This window comes from Peromyscus californicus, unplaced genomic scaffold (assembly GCF_007827085.1).
Source record: "Peromyscus californicus insignis strain IS unplaced genomic scaffold, ASM782708v3 Scaffold_17__1_contigs__length_78620276, whole genome shotgun sequence".
NCBI lineage: Eukaryota > Metazoa > Chordata > Mammalia > Rodentia > Cricetidae > Peromyscus > Peromyscus californicus.
This window is the reverse complement of record NW_026294469.1, coordinates 4,815,717-4,837,260: the sequence shown is the minus strand read 5'-3', so window position 1 is coordinate 4,837,260 and position 21,544 is coordinate 4,815,717. Positions and strand designations below refer to the sequence as shown.

Here is a 21,544-nt window from a genome sequence, read left to right as displayed (position 1 = left end):
TCTCATCGGGCCCCAGCTAGGCATTAGGTATTTTGGAGGTGGTGGGCAGGGCTGCACCCAGCGGGGTCTGTGCTTCTAGAAGAATCAATGAAGAGTGTAGTCCATTCCTTTGCACTCTATATGGTTAATTCTAGAAAGTATTAGTTTCACAATGACAGGATGTTTTCAAATCATTTACAAGGGGCATCCTTTCTGTATTATTAGCACACAACTCACTTGACTGCACAGTCTGGACACCTTTTATTTGGGGACCCAGTTTTCCTATTCTAAATAAACTATCTGTGTCTGTGTCTATTGAGCAAGATTCGTTTGCTCTTCCAAGTATTTGGGTTTATTTTACCTCTGATAATGCTTCCTAAGAAAAGGACAAACTCGGTATCTGAAGACAACTTAGCATCTGGCCCTCTGATTGGTCAAATACTCCTGTAGGAAAACAGCAGTCATGTAGACGATGCTGATGACTAGCTCTGAAAATTCTCCCCATACTTTCCAGGCCAATGAGCCTAGTGGCTGTCACTGTGGGGATAGTGCATGGCTGGTCAGTGCGCTCTTGGCTTCAGAGTGAATAGAGAGAAACTGTGGAAGGTTATCAAAACAATGGCTTCCCTAAGAGCGCTGTATTGCATTGTCAGTTCCCCCCTTTCTTTCTTTCTTTCTTTCTTTCTTTCTTTCTTTCTTTCTTTCTTTCTTTCTTTCTTTCTTTCTTTCTTTCTCTTTCTTTCTTTCTTTCTTTCTTTCTCTCTCTCTCTCTCTCTCTCTCTCTCTCTCTCTCTCTCTCTTTCTTTCTTTCTATTTCTTTTGTTGTTGTTTTGAGACAGGATCTCCTGGTATAACTAGACTTCCTTTGAACTCCTTCTGTAGCTGAGGGCAGATGACCTTGAACTTCTGATCCTCTTGCCTCCACCTTCAAAGGACTAAGATTACAAGTGTGTGTCATCAAGCCTGGCTCCCTCACTCTTCCACTTTTCAACTCACAGTTCCATTGTTTCTACTTGAGATATTATTACTCAGAAAAAAGAAACCAAAAAAAAAAAAGTCTCTATGAAGATGTATTACTCCAAGCCCTACCAAGATCTGAATAATCCACTAAGGCAGGTTGGAATGAGATGTGTGGCTGCCATGGACAGGCTAATCAGGGTAATAACCTGTTGCCCCTTCCAACTGATCTTTAAATATGTCCTCATAGTTATCTAGAGAGGACAAGGCACTTAATGAAGCTACCTGGACTGCTATTAGGTAGTACTCTCCCCCATCTCTCTCTTTATCTCTCTGTCTTTCCCTCTCTGTCTCCCTCCCTCACCCTTCTCTCTCTCTCTCTCTCTCTCTCTCTCTCTCTCTCTCTGTTTGTCTCTTTCTGTTTCTCTCCCTTCCCCTTCTCTGTCTTTCTCCCTCCCTTTTCTCTGTCTGTCTCTCCCCATCTCTGTCTTTGTCTCTCGTTGGTGGAGTTTTCCTGTCCTGCCAGCAGCTCCCAAATAAACACACTGAAGCTTAATATTAATTATAAATGCTCGGCTGATAGCTCGGGCTTGTTATTAATTAACTCTTACATTTTAAAATAACCCACATTTCTAATCTCTCCTCTGCCACATGGCTCATGGCTTGTTACCTCATTTTCTACATGTCTTACTTCCTTTGTTTCTTCTGGTAGAATCCTCTGACTCTACCCTTTTTCATCCCAGCATCCTTAGTTTGTTTGTCTTGCCTATACTTTCTGCCTGGCTACTGACTTTTTATTAAACCAATTTGAGTGACAGATCTTTACATTATACAAAAGGATTATTCTACAATTCCCCCCATCTCGTTTGTGTGTGTGTGTGTGTGTGTATGTGTGTGTGTGTGTGTGTGTGTGTGTGTGTGTGTGTGTGTGTGTGTGTATTCCCCCCAAGCCATAGTAGGAGCTCTAAATACATGCATTAGTTCACTTAGTGTTGCTATTAACAAAATACCAGATGCTGGATAGCTCATAAAACATTCAGCCCATAGAGAGTCCAGGATAGTGATGGTATCCTGTCTTGTGCTGCATTATGACATGGTGGAGAAACAGAAAAAGAACTGGCTATAGGCTGAAGCCAAGTATGGGTGGTATCACTGCATGACAAGCTAGTCTTGTGAGTAATCTACTCTGGGAGACTGACATCATTAGTTTTCCAGAATGGTATCAGCCTCTTACAGGTGAGCCATCTCTAGGCCACCATACTTGTGGTCAAGTTTCCAGCACAAGGACCTGTGGGGACAAATTGTATCTAAACCATCGCAGCCCAGTTCCAGTAACCACTCTGCACCATTGCCTTTCTTCTTTAGCAGCTCTGCTGTATGATGGATTGCTGCGTATGTAGCTCCCTCACTTTGCTTATCATATGTTGATGGAAGTTTCTCTGGTCCTTCCTGGCCCGAAGTCTAGTCGAGTCTCTCCCACCCACAGCCCCACAGCCACTTATAAAATAATTACTCAGAGTCTTATGTTAATTACAAACTCTATGGCCTATGGCTTCAGCTTCTTGCTAGCTAGGTCTTTCATCTTTAATTAACCCATTCTTATTAATCTATATGTTGCCATGTGACTGTGGCATTACTGATCTGCTGGCATCTTGTTGGTCCTTTGGCGGCGGCTGGCATCTCTCTCCACTCTGCTCTTCATCTCTATATTTCTACTTGGATTTCCTGCCTGGCTGTAAGCTTTCTTGCCACAGGCCAAAACAGCTTTATTTATTATCCAATGGGAGCCACACATATTCACAGCATACAGAAAGATATCCCACAGCACTTCCCCTTTTCTGTCTAATCAAAAAGGAAGGTTTTCAACTTTAATGTAGTAAAATTATACATAACAAAACAGTTACCAAGCAAGAATTACAGTTACAATATCTAGTCTATTTGCATTTGGCAAAATTAAAGGAAATATTCTATCATCTATCCTATTTTTGTGAGTCTAAAGTTTTATATCTAATTTATCTTTTGTCATAACTAAGGAAAATTATAATTATAACTCTCTAGTCTTCAACACCATCAAAGACCCCAGAAGGATATAATATTACCTGAGTAAACAGGAAGTACATTACAAGCAACTTCTATAATTTTAGAAATGACAGAGACATCTGGCTGTCTGGATGATCATGCAAAGTTCCTCTAAAATATTGGATATAATCTATCTTCAGCCTATAGGCCTAGAGTCTCTGGCATAGCTTTCACTAAAGTAGGAAATTTTAATGACAGTTCCACCCATTCAGGCAAAGTTTGTCAGTTGCTTCTCCCTGTGTTCTATAGAATGTATGGCAGTTTCTTCTGAGAAGCAGGAACCTGAAGGACCATCTGGCCTTGCAAAGTTCAGTGGTCACCTTCCTATGGGTCCTGCATGTCCAGTTTATACAACATGTTGTCAAGTAGTCAAAGCAAGGGCACTTTTTTGCCCAGTGGCTAACTTTTGCCACAAAGAGAGCAAACTTCATAATGAGTTTCTTTGATGTCCATCATCCTCTTTGAAGTAATTGGTGCTGCCAGGAGCAGACATGTCTCATTGTCCAGAAAAGTCTAAGTTCTTAAAACATTTTAAATTCCATATTCTGTAGGTCTTTGAAGTATTTGAAGATTACCTACTTAATTGAAATATACCTTTGTATACCTAAAAAACTTAACTAACATGACTATAAATTTGATTATCATAGATGATTATTAATCTGTATTTTTTAATTGTATTTTACAGTTTTAAGTGAATTGTATAAACATAGTACCTTAAACAAGAGTAGAAATATACAAAGTATAACAACATTAACTTTAAATTTGAATCAATAAATTAAAATTTATAGCAATGTAAAATATCTCAAATGAGTTGTTGCTTTTTAAAAGTAGATTCAATAATCTACCCCTTTATCCTATCATATCTATATTCTATATTTCTATATCATATCCCTCTTTCGTCTTTTAGAAAGAGATTGACTAGGACCAATAGCAATTTGTCACCAACCTCCTAAACAAAAGACAAACATCCATAATCCATTTTTTTTGGGGGGGGGAATGTGGGCATAGTCCTATAGGCTACTTCCTGCTGATTAGGGATGCTGTTAATCTTATGGGGATCCTGAGAAAATTCAAGATAATGGTCAAGTCCTGGAAAGACCAGCTTTAACCTTTGTTGATAGATACATTCTGTCAAGCAAGGTTCAGGAAGACTTTCTTGATCAAATCTGATCCATCTTAACTTGAAACAAATCCACAGCCTCTTGTTTCCTGTGGAAACAAAAACAGAGCCTCCTTTCCAAAGCAACATATCCTTAGACCCAAATTTTGTAGTAATAATTGGTTTAACTCAGTAGTCTTTACAGTAAAATGTCTCTCTCCAGTTAAAAATCCCAAAGACAATATAATCCAGACTCTCTTTGTAATATCCATCTTTACATGGCTTATTATATTTTTTATATATTATTTTACTTTTTAAGACTACTTTTATGACTATTTATATCCTTTTTCTTCTCTCTCTCAAGCCTACTTATCTCTTACATACATTGTAAACCGTTTAGAGGTTTATTCCACCTGAATCTGTCTTATTGTGTATCTATAATCCTTTTCAGGCCAGGAGAGATTTTAAACTGCTAAGCTGTGCAGCGACTTTGGCTGTTGACTCCACCCCACTCGGCTTTTCAATATGGCGCAGGTACCACAAATCACACTTACCTCCCCAATTCTGGAAAGCAGTATTAAGTAGTATGCCTGTCTTTTTAAGGCCGAGACTGTGCTCCCAAGCCTGCAGGCAGTGGATAGGAGAAGCCTCTTTGTATTGCAGCCTAGGCTTGTCAGAGACCTTGGGAGTCCGCCATGTTGCCACAGAAGGCCACTGTGGCCAGGGGACACGTCTCTGTACTGTAGCCCGCTGTGAGTGACATGATCTAGATGAACTAGGAAGGTACTCTTAGCTACATTTATAATCTCTTCTTAAGCTCTCTCAGGTTTTAGGTGGAAACTCTTGCCACACCACGTCTGGGCACCATTTATAACTGGAAATTTCTCTGGTCTTGCCTTGCCCAGCAGTCCAAAGGAATCTGTCCCACCCGTGGTCCCACAGCTGCTTATAAAATAATTACTCAGAGGCTTATATTAATTACAAACTGTATGGCCTATGGCTTCAGCTTCTTGCTAGCTAGCTCCTTCATCTTAAATTAACTCGTTCCTATTAATCTATATGTTGCCATATGGCTGTGGTGTTACCGGTCTGCTGGCATCTTGTTGCTCCTTTGGGGGCGTCTCTCCTCACTCTGCCCTTCATCTCCCTGTATCTCTGCTTGGATTTCGTGCCTGGCTTAAGCTTTCTTGCCATAGGCCAAAACAGCTTTATTTATTATCCAATGGGGGCCACACATATTCACAGAATACAGAAAGACATCCCCCAGCAATCATAGGATGTTTCTACTGAATTATGTTTCAGTTTGGCTCATAGAAGTGATGCTTTAGTGAGTTCCATGCCTTCCTGCTGACATGCATGGTTCCATGACACACAGTCGGTTCTTGGAAACGGAAGAACTAGTTACAGGGAATTTATATATTTCGGGTTTTTAGGGCTAAGGCCAGTGCTTGCTGTTATTAGCCACAGGGCTGGAGAGTGGCTGTGATTTAGTCCTTTGTACTAGCGGGACTTGGGGACAAACTTGTCTTTGATGACACTTTAATTAGAATTGCTGTAGGGCTGGAGAGATGGCTCAGAGGTTAAGAGCACCGACTACTCTTCCAGAGGTCCTGAGTTCAATTCCCAGCACCCACATGGTGGCTCACAACCATCTGTAATGAGATCTGGTGCCCTCTTCTGTGTACATAATAAATAAATCTTAAAAACAAACAAACAAACAAACAAGAAGAACTGCTGTAGTTAAGAGGTGACTTGACCATCTTCTGTATTATTTTTTCTGACAATTGCCTTTTTATTTTCTGGGTTCTTTCATCTTCAGTTTGAAAAGCCCTTCTTACCACTAAGAAAATGTGTCCTTGGACTTACTAGTGGCGCCTGTTTCTCCTACTTTGTCCTTTGACTCTGTGCTTGGTCATTTCTCCGTTGCTGTGTGGAAGCTGGAGCTCCTGTACTCTGCTTGCTGGTACTCTTCCTGTCTAAGATAGACAGGCATTTGTTTTGTTTTTCCCCAGCCCCTCTTCCAGTTCTATGTCCTCCAGTGTGGTGGCTTCAGGGTTTTCTCTACCCTGGGCCCATCCCTCTTGCTCCTCAGCCCCCAAGTTATTTCTAGAAATGAAACAGAGGCTCAACAGACATTTGCGAGATGGTAGAGACAAGTGCAATGGTCAAGAAATGGGCATTCAGCTAGACTCCCTGGTCTGAATTCTAATGGGATTGATCTTGGAATAGCCTTTACCTCCCCTCTCCTTCCCTCCAACTCTCTTATATTCTTCCTCTAGCTGTGTAGCCCAGGCTAGCCTTGAGCTCACAGTCCTCTGACTCTGCCTTTCTGGTGCAGGGATTACAAACATGGGCATTGAGCTTGAAGTAAAGACACCCTCTGACCCCGTTTAGAGGTGCAGGTGTCTGCAAGAGGGCCAGGGACTCCTACAAGCCCTTCCGTCTATCAGGGCTAGCATCCTGGTGCTGGCTAGTGCAACAATGGAGACTGAATTCCATCTTTGCACTGCCACTGTGGACAGTTCTGAAGGAGAAATGCCTGTGGAAATTCCAGAGAAAAGACAATGGAAGCATCAGGCGAAAGGAATTAAGCATCGAGCCCCCCACTGTAGTGGGTAGCCATTCCAGCTTTGATCTGGAAGTTCCAACCCCCATTGAGACTTTGGCAACTTTAAGTATTAGATTCAGGTTCTTTAGGATAGGACACCTTTTGGAATGATCTTTGTAACATGCCATTTACCTATGCTCTATACTTCTCTGGATTATAGTATGTGTTTCTTGCTTGATATTGTTTGCATTGGTTGTAGTTCCATCTTATCTAGGTCATTATCCCTCATTATTCCTGGACTATATTTGATAACCATTCCTTTGTATATAGTCTTGTATTAGGTTAGAACTTTCTTATTTAGACAAAAAGGGGGAGATGTAGTGGGTAGCCATTCCAGCTTTGATCTGGAAGTTCCAACCCCCATTGAGACTTCGGCAACTGTCACGCCTACAAGGCGGGGCGAAAGGAGGCGCCTGGGGACCTGAGATCTGGAACGGCGGGCTCTCTCTCTGTTGCGGGACCTTGGACTGGAGAGGTGTACCAAGCAGAGCTCCAGAGAACACCGCTGGACTGCGATACACCTTCCCCAGACTCCGCGACCTACCTATCCCTTAATTTGTAAGTTACGCCATTAAATAAATCTCCTTTTATCTACGTGGAGTGGCCTTAATAATTTCACCAATACCCCACCACCACTGCCTTTGGCAAGTCCACTTGGGATCCTTGCGAAAGGAGCAATCGTCATGTTCAAAGGGAGTCTAATTGTCCTTGAGAGAGGGGCTAGGGATCTAGTTCAGCTATCATTACCAAGGTTTGGTCGTAGATTGCTCAGTACTCTTTAAATTCGAAAGGTAAGTCTGGGCCTGGCCTCACGAGGGAGTCAGCTGATGAGGGAATGGCTGCTTCCAGCACCTCTGTCGTTGAATTTGTTCTGGAGCGTTTCCTAGGCTTAGAATGGGCTTCTGTGGCTTCCAGATGTCCCTCTGCAGACTGGAGGTTGCAGAATAATTTGGACTGTTAACCACGTCTGTCTGGCTGTCTGTCTAGCCTCTGCCTCTGCTTTCCTTTGATTTGAAATCTTCTTTTGTGGCAGGTTGTATAAAATTCTCTCTCTCATAAGCCATTTTCCACTTTTTTCCTGTTTGCTTTACCACATCACCCTTAATTTCCACGATTGTTCAGTGACCAGCCCTCCTGTCTCTGTTTAGTCCATGAAAGTCACTTCCAGATTTAAACTCCCGGAGGAGCAGTGACTTGCTTGACGCTGCCTGTTTCTTTGGTCCTCAGTGACCCAGCGTGTGAGTGGCCGCTGGCCGACCTTGGCGTTCACTTGTCTAGGAATATTCTTTGGTGGACACTGACTTCCCTTTCTCTGTGTATTAAATAACTGTCCTTAAGTTGACTTCTGTACAAAGTCTAACGCTTTAATATTTCCAATCAGATGACTTTCAAGTATCCATTTATCTCCCTTTTGTCAACCTTAATGCTAAATGCAGCGAGAGAAAGAGGAATAGAAATCAGAGTGTGGCGAGCCAGGAGGATTGTGAGAGGCCACTTTTAATGAGTGGAATACCCTCCAGTGACAGTAAGTGACAGAGGACATTCCACCGTGGCATCATTTTATATTCTAGAAAATGCTTTATTAAGAGTGGTAGTTCGGTTTTCTTAAAGGTCAGCTACAGCGCGGCTGGATGTCTTATTAGGAATGAGACCAGGAACACTGCTGTGCAAGGCATCGCTGGGTGTGAGAGAGGACACTGGCAGTGGGACTTTGGGACAGGGAGGAGAGGACCCTCTGTGACCCATCCCACCAACCGCAAGATCTGGAGTTGAAATATCGTGTCCTAAGCAATTCCATGATTCTGTGACAGGTCAGGCAGGAACAGTCTCAGTCTTGACTTGTAATTCTAGAAATTTCCTCCCAAGATCCTCCACACTCTGGGTTGAAGGAAATGTGACTTCCTACTCCCCTAGGTCCTCTCCTGCCTCCTCCCCCTCTGCCGCTTCTTCCCTTCCCCGCTTTCCCCATTCCTCCTCTTCTGACCCCTCTTTTCTTTTATGAGGAAGGGTCTCATGTAGTTCAGGCTTGTTAGCCTTGGCCACTAAGTAAATAAGGATCAACTTGAACTCCTGCCTCCTGTCCCTGCCTCCTGAGGATTGTAATTACAGGTGTGTGACACCACTCTCCGAACCTCTGTGTTCTCCTCCTCCTCCTTCTCCTCCTCCTCCTTCTCCTCTTCCTCCTCTTTCTTCTCCTCCTCCTCCTCCTCCTCCTCCTCTTCCTCCTCCTTTTCCTCCTCCTTCTTCTTTTCCTCCTCCTCCTCCTCCTCCTTCATGTGTATATGTGGGCCACATACGGTCCTGATGCTGTTGGAGGCGTTGGGTGTCCTGGAACTAGAGTCAAGGATGGTTGTGAGCCACTATGTGAGAAGGGAACTTGATTCCTCTGCAAGAGCAGCAAGTGCTCTCAACTGCTGAGCCATCTCTCTGGCCTTCTCCCTAGAGTCTTACAGAGCCACAGCTGTATGAGTATCATTTTCTTTCATGCTGTTTTAGCTTGTCGGTGCCTCAACTTTCATCCCATGTACCTAGTCACCATGTCACAGTGAGGTGATACAAGTGACTGCACGCTTAGAACACAAGATCAAATCCCACTCACCGAAATTTGCTAATCCTCAGTTTTCCTGCCAGTAAAATGGTAGGCATGACCCTAGGATAGCTGCCCCAGGAATTAACCATGAGCTGCGTAACAGGTGGCTGCGTCCTGGCAACTCTCCAGCTCGCCATAACTGTGCTTTCTGGATGATTCCCTCAAAACTAAAGAAGCATCCTGTGATGCTTTTGGTTATTTTTGTTTGTTTTGTTTTCTTCTTTATGTGTCTTTCTCCTGCACAGGCCTTCAGAGATGAGGTGACACACTTTTGTGGCTGCTGGCCCCCTGGTGTGGAGAAGGAAATGTTTCCCCTTCTGGAGAAAGTATGAGAGAAAGTCAACATTTGTTATCAGGTTTTAGTAACTGTTGTCCACAGTAGGAGGTGGCCACTGAGCTGGAAGAGCCTGTGCTCAGTACATACTGGCGGGTGGGCACTGGGCACCTGTTTGTATCTAGAGACACTGACCTTAAGTGAACCCTGGTCTGATGTCACTGTGCCCTTGTGATAGGTGAGGAAAGGGAGACTCAGGGACTGGGCGCATCCATTTACCAGGGCTGAAGCTGCACAAAGTAGGCTTCCTCATTGGAAAGTGTGCTGGCGTTCGGAATTAGCCAGACTCAGCCAGCAGCAGATCCAAGCGTGGCTCTCTGCCTTCTCTGCCACCAGGTCTGAGGTCGGTCTTTCTCTTGTCACCTCTTGATTTGAGTGTCTAGAGCCATTCCAAATTCCCCAAGTGCACCTGTTCCAAAGGAATGTAACTTCTCCAAGAAAACAGTGTGATTTGATATTAGTCATTGACACCTTGGAGAGTCTTGCAAGGAAACCTGACAGATCCCTGCTGGGTCACTGAAGGCTTCTGAGAAAATTCCGAATGACTCTGGAGGTGGCGAGACACAGAGGCTTTGGGGAGTACTGTCCTGATCTCCACTGTGGTGAGATCTCAGCAGACCTGGTACCACAAGACTTGCCAGAGGCCTTACAGTGTGTGTGTGTGTGTGTGTGTGTGTGTGTGTGTGTGTGTGTGTGTGTGTGTGTGTATTATGTATTGTGTGTTGTAATGAGTATGTGTGTGGTGTGTTGTAATGTGTGTGTATGTGTATATGTGTGTTGTGTGTGTGTATTGTGTGTTGTAATGAGTATGTGTGGTGTGTTGTAATGTGTGTGTATGTGTATATGTGTGTTGTGTGTGTGTGTGTATTGTGTATTGTGTGTTGTAATGAGTATGTGTGTGGTGTGTTGTAATGTGTGTGTATGTGTATATGTGTGTTGTGTGTGTTTATTGTGTGTTGTAATGAGTATGTGTGGTGTGTTGTAATGTGTGTGTATGTGTATATGTGTATTGTGTGTGTGTATTGTGTATTGTGTGTTGTAATGTGTGTGTATGTGTATTGTGTGTTGTAATGAGTATGTGTGTGGTGTGTTGTAATGTGTGTGTATGTGTATATGTGTGTGTGTGTGTATTGTGTATTGTGTGTTGTAATGTGTGTGTATGTGTATATGTGTGTTGTGTGTGTGTGTGTGTTGTAATGTGTGTATATGTGTATGTGTGTGTGTGTGTGTTGTAATGAGTATGTGTGGTGTGTTGTAATGTGTGTGTATGTGTATATGTGTGTTGTGTGTGTGTATTGTGTATTGTGTGTTGTAATGTGTGTGTATGTGTATATGTGTGTGTGTCTGTATGTGTATATGTGTGTTGTGTGTGTGTGTGTGTGTGTGTGTGTGTGTGTGTGTGTGTGTTCATGAGAGTACAGGTGGCAGCTGAGGCTAGAAAGGGTCATCAGACCCCCTGGAGCTGGAGTTACTGGCAGTTGTGAGCTGCCCAACGTGTGTCCTCTGCAGCAGTGGTACATGCCCTTAACCACTTCTCTAGCCTCTCAAAGTCCCACTCTTGATGATTTCCCATGAAGGCCAGTCGACTCGCTGGGGTGGAGACTCAGCTTGATCTGCAGGCACAAACCAGGGGTGGCTTTTACGATGATGACAGTTGAGTGCAGCTCAGTGATAGAGGGGTGCTTAGCAGGAAGAGACTCCAGGCTGGATTTCCTGGGACCACAAGGAACACAGGCGGACAGCAGCAACAGCACACCTCGAACACCCTAGAAAATAAGATGGGAAAGGCATGATAAGCGTGCATAAAAATGTTAGCATGAACCCATCGTGCGTTTAGTAACAAAATGAAGAAGACAGACAGAAATACAGAAAGGAAACAGAAAGGAGTGAAGGAAAGAGGAATGAACAAGCCTTGGGTTTTCTGGTTTCTTCTGAAAGAACTTCTGCATGCATTTACTGAAAATTACATTTCTAAACACATATACACAGATTCCGTTTATTAAAGCACACGTTGGAGAATGAATAAATACATGTGGGTAGTTACCAACAATTTCTACCTCCATGTAAGTTATCAAGTTGATTTTACTTTGTGCACAGTTAGAGGTTATCTGGTTAAAAATGATTTTATCTTACTTATTTAAAAAGATTTTATTTTTTAGTTACCCATGTATGGGTCTGTGGATGTGAATGCAGATACCTGTGGAGGCTAACAACTTCAGATCCCCAGAGCTGGCATTACAGGTGGTTGTGAGCTACCCAACATGGTACCTGAACCATGACCTGAGTCTGCTGTACATCAGTACATCAGTAGCTTAACTGCTAAGCCCCATGTTTCTTTTTTTGAAATGAGATCTCATGTAGGTAGGGCTGGTTTCAAACACACTGTAGAGCCCAGGCTGGCTTGGAATTCCTGATCCCCCTACCTCCACTTCCCAAGTGCTAAGATTACAGGTATGTGTTACCAAACTCTGCTTGAAAATACATTTATGTCTCATAAATACTGTAAAAATATTTAATCTATGACCACAGTCTCCTGTCAAACCAAGACTGAGACAGTGTAAATGGGATCATGTTTTCACAAACAACTATTAATTTATAGTAGTTAAGATGATGGTGTCCACACTCTCTTCTGGTTCTGTCTGGGCAGCTCTGTAAATTGTGTATTGATTATGCAAATCAATCTAGTGTTTTTATTACCTCTCTGCAGATACATGCAGATTGAATGTACATTTGGTAAGGTTGCTAGTTCTGTAGGAAAAACTGCATTTTAAGGTCCTTTTTAGGGGAAGAAATTGCATTAAAACTAAAGAGAAATATCATTTATTTGTAAATTCAAGGAATTATTTTGTGTTCTAGGAAATCAAAATTGAAAAAGTTTAAATGATGCTGTTTAATTTCCTTTGTTCCCAGTTCCTCAAGGAAGGTGCCGCAGAAATGATACCAGATCAATACTCATCTATTTTCGTAGTTTATTTTTGGTCATGTGGCTTTTCTTGTTTTGCATTAGGCTAAAGGGAACAGACATTCTGGGTTGGTTGCCCTTTCAGATTTATTAATCCAACTAGAAGAAGACAAAATGGCTTATTTTTTTCCCCAATTAAACATCGGTTTTCTTATCATTGTCAATAGCTTGTAAGCCACAAGCCACAACCTTGGGTTTTGCTCCAATCTTTTATTGCCTACATATATACCATATTTTATAGGATTTTTCTTTTTCTTCTTTTGTTGAGTTATTGTGCTATCAAAACATTTGTTTAGATTCCGCTTATTTCCCTAAACAGGATCACTTACAAATGTGGGGTTGCTACCTGTGGGTAAGGATGTCTAAGAACCACTTTCTGCATTATTAATTAAACGTGTGTGTGTGTGTGTGTGTGTGTGTGTGTGTACACTCATGTGCTTGCTCATGCCCTTGAGGCCAGAAGACAACCTTGAGTGTTGTTTCTAAAGAATCCTGCCCACCGTCTTTGGAGACAGTGTTTCTGATTGGCCTGGAGCTTACCATTAGGCTGTGCTGACCGGCCAGCCTTCCCCAGTGCTGGGATTATAGTGTGTCCGGTCATTCCTGGCCTGGGGACCGAACTCAGGTCCTATGCTGATTGCAAGGCAAGCGCTGAAGGTGGAAAAAGAAAACAAAAAACTTCCTGTTCCAGGTTGGAATGAATCTGTTTAACAGAATACTGAGTGTTCAAAATGTTGTATTGACAGTCTCCACACAAATCCATTTGTCCCTGCCTTTCAGATGTAGCATTGCAATTTAGAAGAGGAACATTCAAAGTTCTGAAACAAAACAAAGAAATAAAGTTATGAATGAAGAGAACTGAGTGACAGTAATGGGTTGATTTTTTTTTTTTTGTGAGTGGATTTGGAGCTTACCTTCTGAACATGTGAAGGAAAGGACTGCTCTGATGTACAAGCACTGTTAGGTTGTAGAGTCGGGTGCTGCTTGTTTAAAACACTTCTAAGATAGTGTTTCAATAATCACTGAGTGTAAGCGTCTTGCTCAGAAATATTATGACTATTTGACTAACACTGTCTGCAGTGGCCAAGAAATAGAAACCATCAGTAGAATCAACACTCTCTCCCTCTTACCTTGTTTATGCTGCAGCAGTCACAGCGTTCCCTGTTTCCTGGTCTGCGCTTTCCTAGTGCATCGTCTCTGTGACCACTGCAGCATCTTTCTAAAAGGGATCCGTCGCACCCCTGCTTAGAAACCCCCCCACTCGATCCTGGCACTGAGGATAGCTTGAAAATCTCAGGATGTTTGTGGCCGCGTTTCCAGCCACCCTCTGCTCTGCTGTGTTCTACCAGTGCCCGTGTTTGACTAGTGCAGAGGTACTTGGGTTTTCTTGAAGGTAGCATGTTGCTTTTGGCATCTGTGCCCTTGGTTTGGGAAGCCGAGTTCTACTTGTGTTCTTTGTTATTTCTCCTTAACAGGCTGCTCTGTACCGGGTAAGATGTGCCCATCCCCACTTAGCTGCCTGTTGTCCTCCTGCTGACATCACTAAGTTTTCCGTTTTTCTCTCTCTCACGATGAGTTTGCTGTGTTCAACATGCTATGGCACAGGGAAAATGTTTTGAATGGCGGACCTGGGTAAATCAACCAAAGGGCCCAAGGTCCTAGGGAACATTTGTAGCTTCTAGTGACCTCAGTCTGTCCCAGCCACTCTGAGTGCTGAAACCAGCATAACCAAACCTTTGCAACTGCTCCTGACCAACAGTTTGGAAATGATGGTAGATCATAAGCTTTCTGGAGGCAGGAACGGCTTCATCTTCAGTTTTGAACTCCCAGGTGCCCAGGAAACGTTTGCTTGCTGAAGTGTGGCAAGGCAGACATAGTGACTCATCCTGAAATAGATGAGCTGGAAGTAGGGCGATGCTTGTAACCTCTCTCTCTGTCTCTGTTTCTGTCTCTGTCTCTGTCTCTCTCTCTCTCTCTCTCTCAATAACTTGTTACTTTTTTATGTGCATTGGTGTTTTGCCTGCATGTATATCTGTGTGAGGGTGTCAGATGCCCTGGAACAGGAGTTGCAGAGAGTTGTGAGCTGCCATGTGGCTTCTCTGATTTGAATGTAGGATCACTGAAATACTTTACCTCTACTAGGTCCTTTGATTAAATGATAAAGACAACAGAATGGAGGAAGGGCGTTTCGGTTAGGTTTTCTGGTCAGAACTGGGGCTTTCCAGTTGTTTCCAAGCTGTGCATGCATGCATGTTTTCTCTTCTTCCAAGGCTCATTGCCCCTGCTTGGCATCCCGTACAAGGAGCATCATTGTGGACAGAAAGAGTAGATGAGCTCGTGTTTGGCTGGTTCTTCTCGATAGGGGTGCTTCTGTGGTGCTCCTCTGTGGTCTTCACGGAGCCCAACAGACCTGAGAACAGTCAAGCAAAACCACAGAGGTTCCAAATATCAGCAGTGATTTGTTGTAATGCAGAGACAATCCTTCCCATCTTTAAGGGTTTTGTAGACAAAAGGCAACGAGTAGATGGAAGTGGTTATCTCTTTCCTTTTAAAAACTAACTTCATAGCTTTTGGAGAATGGAGTAGGTAGAAAGTAAACATTACAGAAAAGAGAGTCATTAATTTTTTTTTTTTGAGACAAGGTCTTGCTATGTAACCCAGGCTGATCACCAACTTGCAACTCTCCTGCCGTCCCCTTTCTAGTACTGAGATTACAGATGTGCTCCACATAACCAGGCTGAAGAGAGTAATATAATTTTGAAAGATTTATTTTGTTTTGAATAATGTGTATGTGTGTGAGTCTGTGTGTGGGTATGTGCATGTGAGTGTAGGTACCTGCAGAGGTCAGAAGAGGATGTCAGATCCCATAGAACTGGAGTGGCAGGCTGTTAGCGGCCCACTGTATGTGCTAGCACCTAGACTCTTTTCCTCTGGAAGAGCAGTCCATGCTCTTGACCAGTAAGCTATCCCTGACCCAAGAACAAAGTCCGGACCTCGACCATGTGCACTGTGAGGACCTGCTGGTACCTACCCATGCTGTATGTGGGATCTCTGTCTCTTGTCTCTCCAAGCCGAGGCCACAGCTCCAGGGTGCTTGAATCTAGTCCCCCAACTGATTCTTCTGTTTTTGTTTTGTTTTCTTTGTTTGTTTGTTTACCTTGATTTGACAGACTAAACAGGAGACAGCTGCCAGCAGGCAAGTGTGTGACTGACGGCTGGCTGCCCAGTCTGGCGTGCCGCACGCCTTCATTAAGGCTTCTTGCTGTTGCGCGACAGTGTACAATTTATTTTCCCCAAAGCTGTTTTCATCTTTGGGGATTTCAAGTTAGAATGCATATCTAGAGCCCAGAAATCTCAAAGCAATGATCCCACCTTTTAGTTTTTGACCACCAGGAAGGTTTTCTGTTTCTCGTTAACCTCTCGTCAGAGCCTAAAGATGGCCCCTCCCTCTGTTTAGGGGGAAAAAGTAAAGAAAGCCTAGTAAGCGTGGTTTGAAGACATGTGGGAAGAATACTTTTCCAATATGGTTCCCTTTAAACAGTAGCCTTTGCTTTTCTTCTCTAGCTCCTAAATATGTCAGCCAACAGACAACTTGTTATTTGTAGATGTGTACTTCATTTATGTATTTGTTTATTTGTATTTGTGTGTGAGTGTGAGTGTAAACAGTATGTGTCCATGCACTTCTGCAATCATGTGTATAAATGAAGGTGTGTTTGTCCAAAGCTCATGTACATGTATAGAGGTCAGAGTACAACCTCAAGTTCCCATCCTCATCTTCTACCATGTTTGACGTAGCGCATCTTGGCTGTATTTCTGTTGCCAACCCCAAGCTATCTAGCCCAAAGAGCTTCTGATATTTCTCCACTTCTGTATCTAGCCATGTCTCCTCGTGGGACTCTCTAGTGTTATAGTCTCTTGCAATGTGCATCTGGCTCTTTAGTGGCTTCTGGGGATTTGAACTCAGATCCTCTTGCTTTCAGTACAAGCACTTTAACCCACTAATCCCTCTCCCCAACCCACATAGAAACTTTAAATACAAGACTACATCATTAATTATCATTTGGCACAAAATGGTTGTTAACCTGAAGTATTTGGTCATGTTTTGTAGTGCTTTATGGAAGATATGAGCATGAAATGTGTTTATATGAATTGTTAGTTTGCTTAGTTACCACAGAGCTCCCAAAGGTAAGACATAGGGTTTTAATGCTGAGTCTTTGTAGAAGATATTCTTACTTTCATTTTTTTCCATTAAAAATTACATTACATTATTTATTTAGTGTGTGTTTTGTGTGTGTGTTCGGAACCCTGGGTGCATTAGAGTGCATCCATCATGGGTCCCAGAGATCAAACACAGGTCATCAGGTTTGGTGGCACGGGCCTTTACCTGCTGATGCATCTTATGGGTTCCTCCATAACGACTCTGCAATGGAGCAAACCCTACATCTTTACCCTCCCTCTGTTCTGTAGTATTGGAGCAAACCTTACATCTTTACTCTCCGGTTATACTGTAGTATTGGAGCAAACCTTACATCTTTACTCTCCCTCTGTTCTGTAGTATTGGAGCAAACCTTACATCTTTACTTTCCTACTATACTGTAGTATTGGAACCACATTTTTGGAATATTTAGTTTTTATAGCTTCAAATAATTAAGTTCCCCATGAGTGTGGTCATGAAAATGAAATAAAAAAATTAAAAAAAAATTATGTATTTTTCTGAGTTGGTACTATGTTGGTTAAGATTGAGCAGTTCATGCCATGGTTCCATTTGGTGAGAAGCTGGCTGGGCCCGAGAACAAACTGTTAGGAAACGGTCTAGTTTGGAGTCTGCATGGCTGTGTACATGTGTAACTTTTTGGGTTCATTCATGTCTCACCTGTCTCCGTTGCTAAGTAATCTTCCTGCATTCATACTTACAGCATCACTGGAATCTTGTGTTCCTGCCACCCTCATAAAAACCGAGTCTGGTTTTTAAGGTAGGGCTTCATGCATGGGATTAACCAGGGAAAGCCTCATTTATATCTCCTGCAAAGAAGGACCAGGGCCTGCGCTCTTTCTCTCTGCCAGAAGTTTTTATAGTAATACTTTGTATCTCGGCTCTGGCTCTTACCATTAAATGTGCTTTTTATAGAGTAGCAAGTTATAAATGTAGTGCAGCTACGGCATATTAATCTTACTGCAGGGATTTAATGAGGCGGTTGTTTTGCGATGGACACTAGTGGGAGACGAGAACGACAGAGTTTTACTTCATCACTGAGCTGCAGAAATAGTCCTTGCCGGGTAACCTGGTAATAATTATAACCACATGATCTCTTCATTTTTCTTCTTTTTGCTGGTACTTTTCCATGCAAAAGTGGCTTGGAAGGAGGTCCATTTCCAGGCAGCAGAAGGCTCAGAAATTGGGCTGTTTTCTTAGTAGTTTGACATTTTAGCTTTGATCAGGCATGGCATCCTTGTTGCACAGAGAGAAATATGTAAGACGAGTTTCAAGCATTCAGATAGTCTCTGCCAGTCCGCTGAGATGGCTTTAGGTATTCATTACTTTTACTTGACTTTTATATAGGTTATAAAAAAGTAAATGTGGTGAAACCTCATTTTTACATGGACAGAATAGAATTTCTGCTGCTTGGCCTTAAACTGATCCCACACTTGAAATTAATTGAAGTCCATGCCTTTATTGCCTCCAACACTTTCAAGCCAGGGCAATTTTTCATTTTCCCCAAAGTTGTAATTTTATTAAACCAAGTTAAAGCAATAACAGTCCTTGAGAAGAGGAGGAAGGAAAGACTAACTGCCAGAGACCATAATGAGAGGAAAATCATGCCTCTTTCAAACCCTCATTTGTAGGTAATGTTAACAAAACTGGAAACAGAATGCCGCCATTTATTGTAGTAATAACAATTGTGCCTCTATTCCAAAAGTCAACCTTTAGTTCAGATCAGAACACTATAAATCCAGGCTCCCACAGCCCCCCTTTGAAAGGATGAGCTGGAAAGTTGGGTCAGCAAGTAAGATCTTTTGTGATGGATGCCACATGTTGAAACAGCATCATTTGGGGCAGCTGGAGAAAAAGGTTCCTGAGGTACAGTGTGCTTTGCCGTTACCCTTTGGGGGCCTGAGGGAGGCTGTTTTAAAATCCTGCCCTGTGACACGGTTTATAGGCAACAATGTGGTTGGAAGAACAGACGTCCCTCAGGCAGCAGTGCTGGGGGCTGGGCGACACTCGCAGGCCTAGGTCTCCTGTTTATAACCCTTAGGCTGAAGTCGGGGGTTTGGATGACTAGCAGAGTAATACAATTATTTTTTATGATTGGATCTCAAAGGACTTTATAAAAACTCCATCACTAAGGCCATGTGCAATTACTGAAGTGTAACCACCTGTGGGAAAGAAAATGGTTGACAATGCAAGCTTTCTAGATGCCTCCCACACCTATTGGCATCAGGAACAGAAACCCTCACACAAATAAACACATCTTGTGAGTGGCCAAGAAAGAATTCCTCGAGCGAGCAAGCCGGTGGAGGTTGGGGGAGAGTGCCTCACAAGGAAAGAGACTGAGAATCTGGTACTCCCCACACGGAGGCCTCATAGGCTATAATCGAACCCGCCTCCCAGAGGGTCCCACTTAAGTGTTGACCTAAAAACAAATCCGCCAGTTGGCTGGAGCATGCATCCTAAAGTTGCAGCAGAAGTGAATAAGCTTGACTGACTTTAGTCCCCAAAGGCTCCTATCTGTAAACCCAGAAGTGCAGGCAAAACATTTTTATTAGTCTTAAAATGACCCTCCCTCTAGTAACCAGCAGTAGTGATGGAAGCATAGGCAGGTTCCTCTGTAGCCTGGACGAGCAGAAGCCCTGTGCATTCAGATTTGTTTGGTATCTTTGATACTAGTTTTGTGTAAAATACTCATATTCTTGAATAATGAGGAAGGTGACTTTTTATCCTTTCTCTCTGCATATTACTTAAAGTATTCAGTCTCCGTATTTAAAAACAAGCAGGTCTGAAAACCTGATGCACAGCATCTAAATAATCACATTAAAATTCAGAACCAACACCCACATTTCCCTGAATGCTGTCGGTTTTTTCAGAAACTGGAAACTCAGGCTAAACAAGGAAGAATATTCAGCATGTGCATCCTGCCCCCAGCAAGCATTTGCTGGTGTGGGGTCATTTGCCGAAGTGGGACAGTTATTTCCTTTTTTGAATTGCCCTCTGGGTTGGCAGTCTGTGCCTATTTGGCTTCAGTCTGTGGGAGATATTTGGACCATTACCAAAGTGTTGAGTCTGTAACTCCAGACAGAACATTTGAAAGCAGGAAACGCCAATGCGGTGGGTCATAATATGTCAGTCTTGGAGAATGTAGGCGTGTGGATACTTTTTACATTTGGAGGCAAATGGTCTGTTCCCATTTTACAGACAAAATACCAGGAAAGGATCTTTCCTCCTCCTTCTTTAAGGCATTCTCTTTCCATTAAATAGTATTTGCTAAGCACTCACCTGGAGATGGTGCCCCACTGGGCAGAGAGATGAGAAAAGCAAAGGATCTTGTCATACCCCTCCCAGAGGACCAGTGGGACCTCCAGTGTATTGAGATGGTCATATGGAGGGTCCTGAGGTAATAATTTTCCAGATGGCAGATTAACCCAAATTGCCAATTACTTAAATACCGTGTTCCTTAAAATGAACAGACACAAAATGACTTGCTGTCTGAGGTGGGCACCTGCTTTTCCCATGACCCCGTGAGGTTGCTCTAGACATTGAAATAGAAGTTGATTTTGGTTTGTCTAAATCATTTAAAAGTGGTGATGAAGTTAAGCTTATTTATTTCAGATTCAAAGAAATCTTTAACAGACAGAAAAGGGCGTGCTTTAGGTTCCTGGAAGCATGTAACCTGCAGGTGAGCAGGCAGCCTCTCCTAGCTGCAGGAGGGCTCAGTGGAAGCCTCTGTGGACTTTCTAAGAAAGATTTGGCAAATGTTGGTCTTGTGGTATCTTGGTTGTAGCATTTCTAATATTCAATGAGATATTAAATGTCTCATATTTAAATAATCCAATAAAGCATAGTCATTAAAATCAATATTATAGTCATATTGAATATATGGCTCCAGATAATGTAGTATACATTATTTTCGGTACCTTGATAAAACCCATTTGTAATTTTCATTGGTTAGACAAGATCTCAAAGAAATTAGAAACTCAGCCGGACGGTGGTGGTGCATGCCTTTAATCCCAGCACTCGGGAGGCAGAGGCAGAGGCAGGCTGATCTCTGTGAGTCCGAGGCCAGCCTGGTCTCTAAAGCAAGTTCCAGGAAAGGCGCAAAGCTACACAGAGAAACCCTGTCTCAAAACCAAAAAAAAAAAAAAAAAGAAAAGAAAAGAGAAACTCTGGACTGGGGATAGCTTAGTGGGTAGAATGTTTGCCTAGCGCATGCGAAGGAAGCCATGGCTTCCATCCCAGCACCACACAGAACAGGGCTGGTACTACCTGCCTCTTACCCTACACTGGACAGGTGGAGGCAGAATGATCAGAAGTTCAAGGTTATCCTCAGCTATGTAGTGAATTTAAGGACAGCCTTGGCTACATGAGACTTTGTTATAAAAAGAAACCTTGATTTGATTGGAAATACAGTTTATATCTGGTTATGGAGGGCTTTTCTGTTATTAGAAATGACTATCCCCCAAGTTAAGCCATTGATGATATGATCCTGCTTTCTCCTGAGGTAGCTCTTGTTCCTCCGTCCTCGCCTGTCTGCCCTCCACTTCCCTTTTCTCACTCCCCTCCCCTCTTCCATTTCTACAGACAAGAACAAAGGCACTAGGGATTTGGGGAGGTACTTCTCTTCTTTGCCATACATACATACATACATACATACATACATACATACATACATACGTTTGTGTGTGTGTGTGTGTGTGTGTGTGTGTGTGTGTGTGTGTGTGTG

At 42.9% G+C, this 21,544-nt stretch overlaps 1 protein-coding gene across 4 annotated transcripts in view; it reads left to right on the top strand.

The window, feature by feature from the left end:
• Znf521 (zinc finger protein 521) overlaps nt 1–21,544 on the top strand; it is a 296,890-nt gene that overhangs the window by 12,952 nt on the left and 262,394 nt on the right. The window lies entirely within an intron of this gene.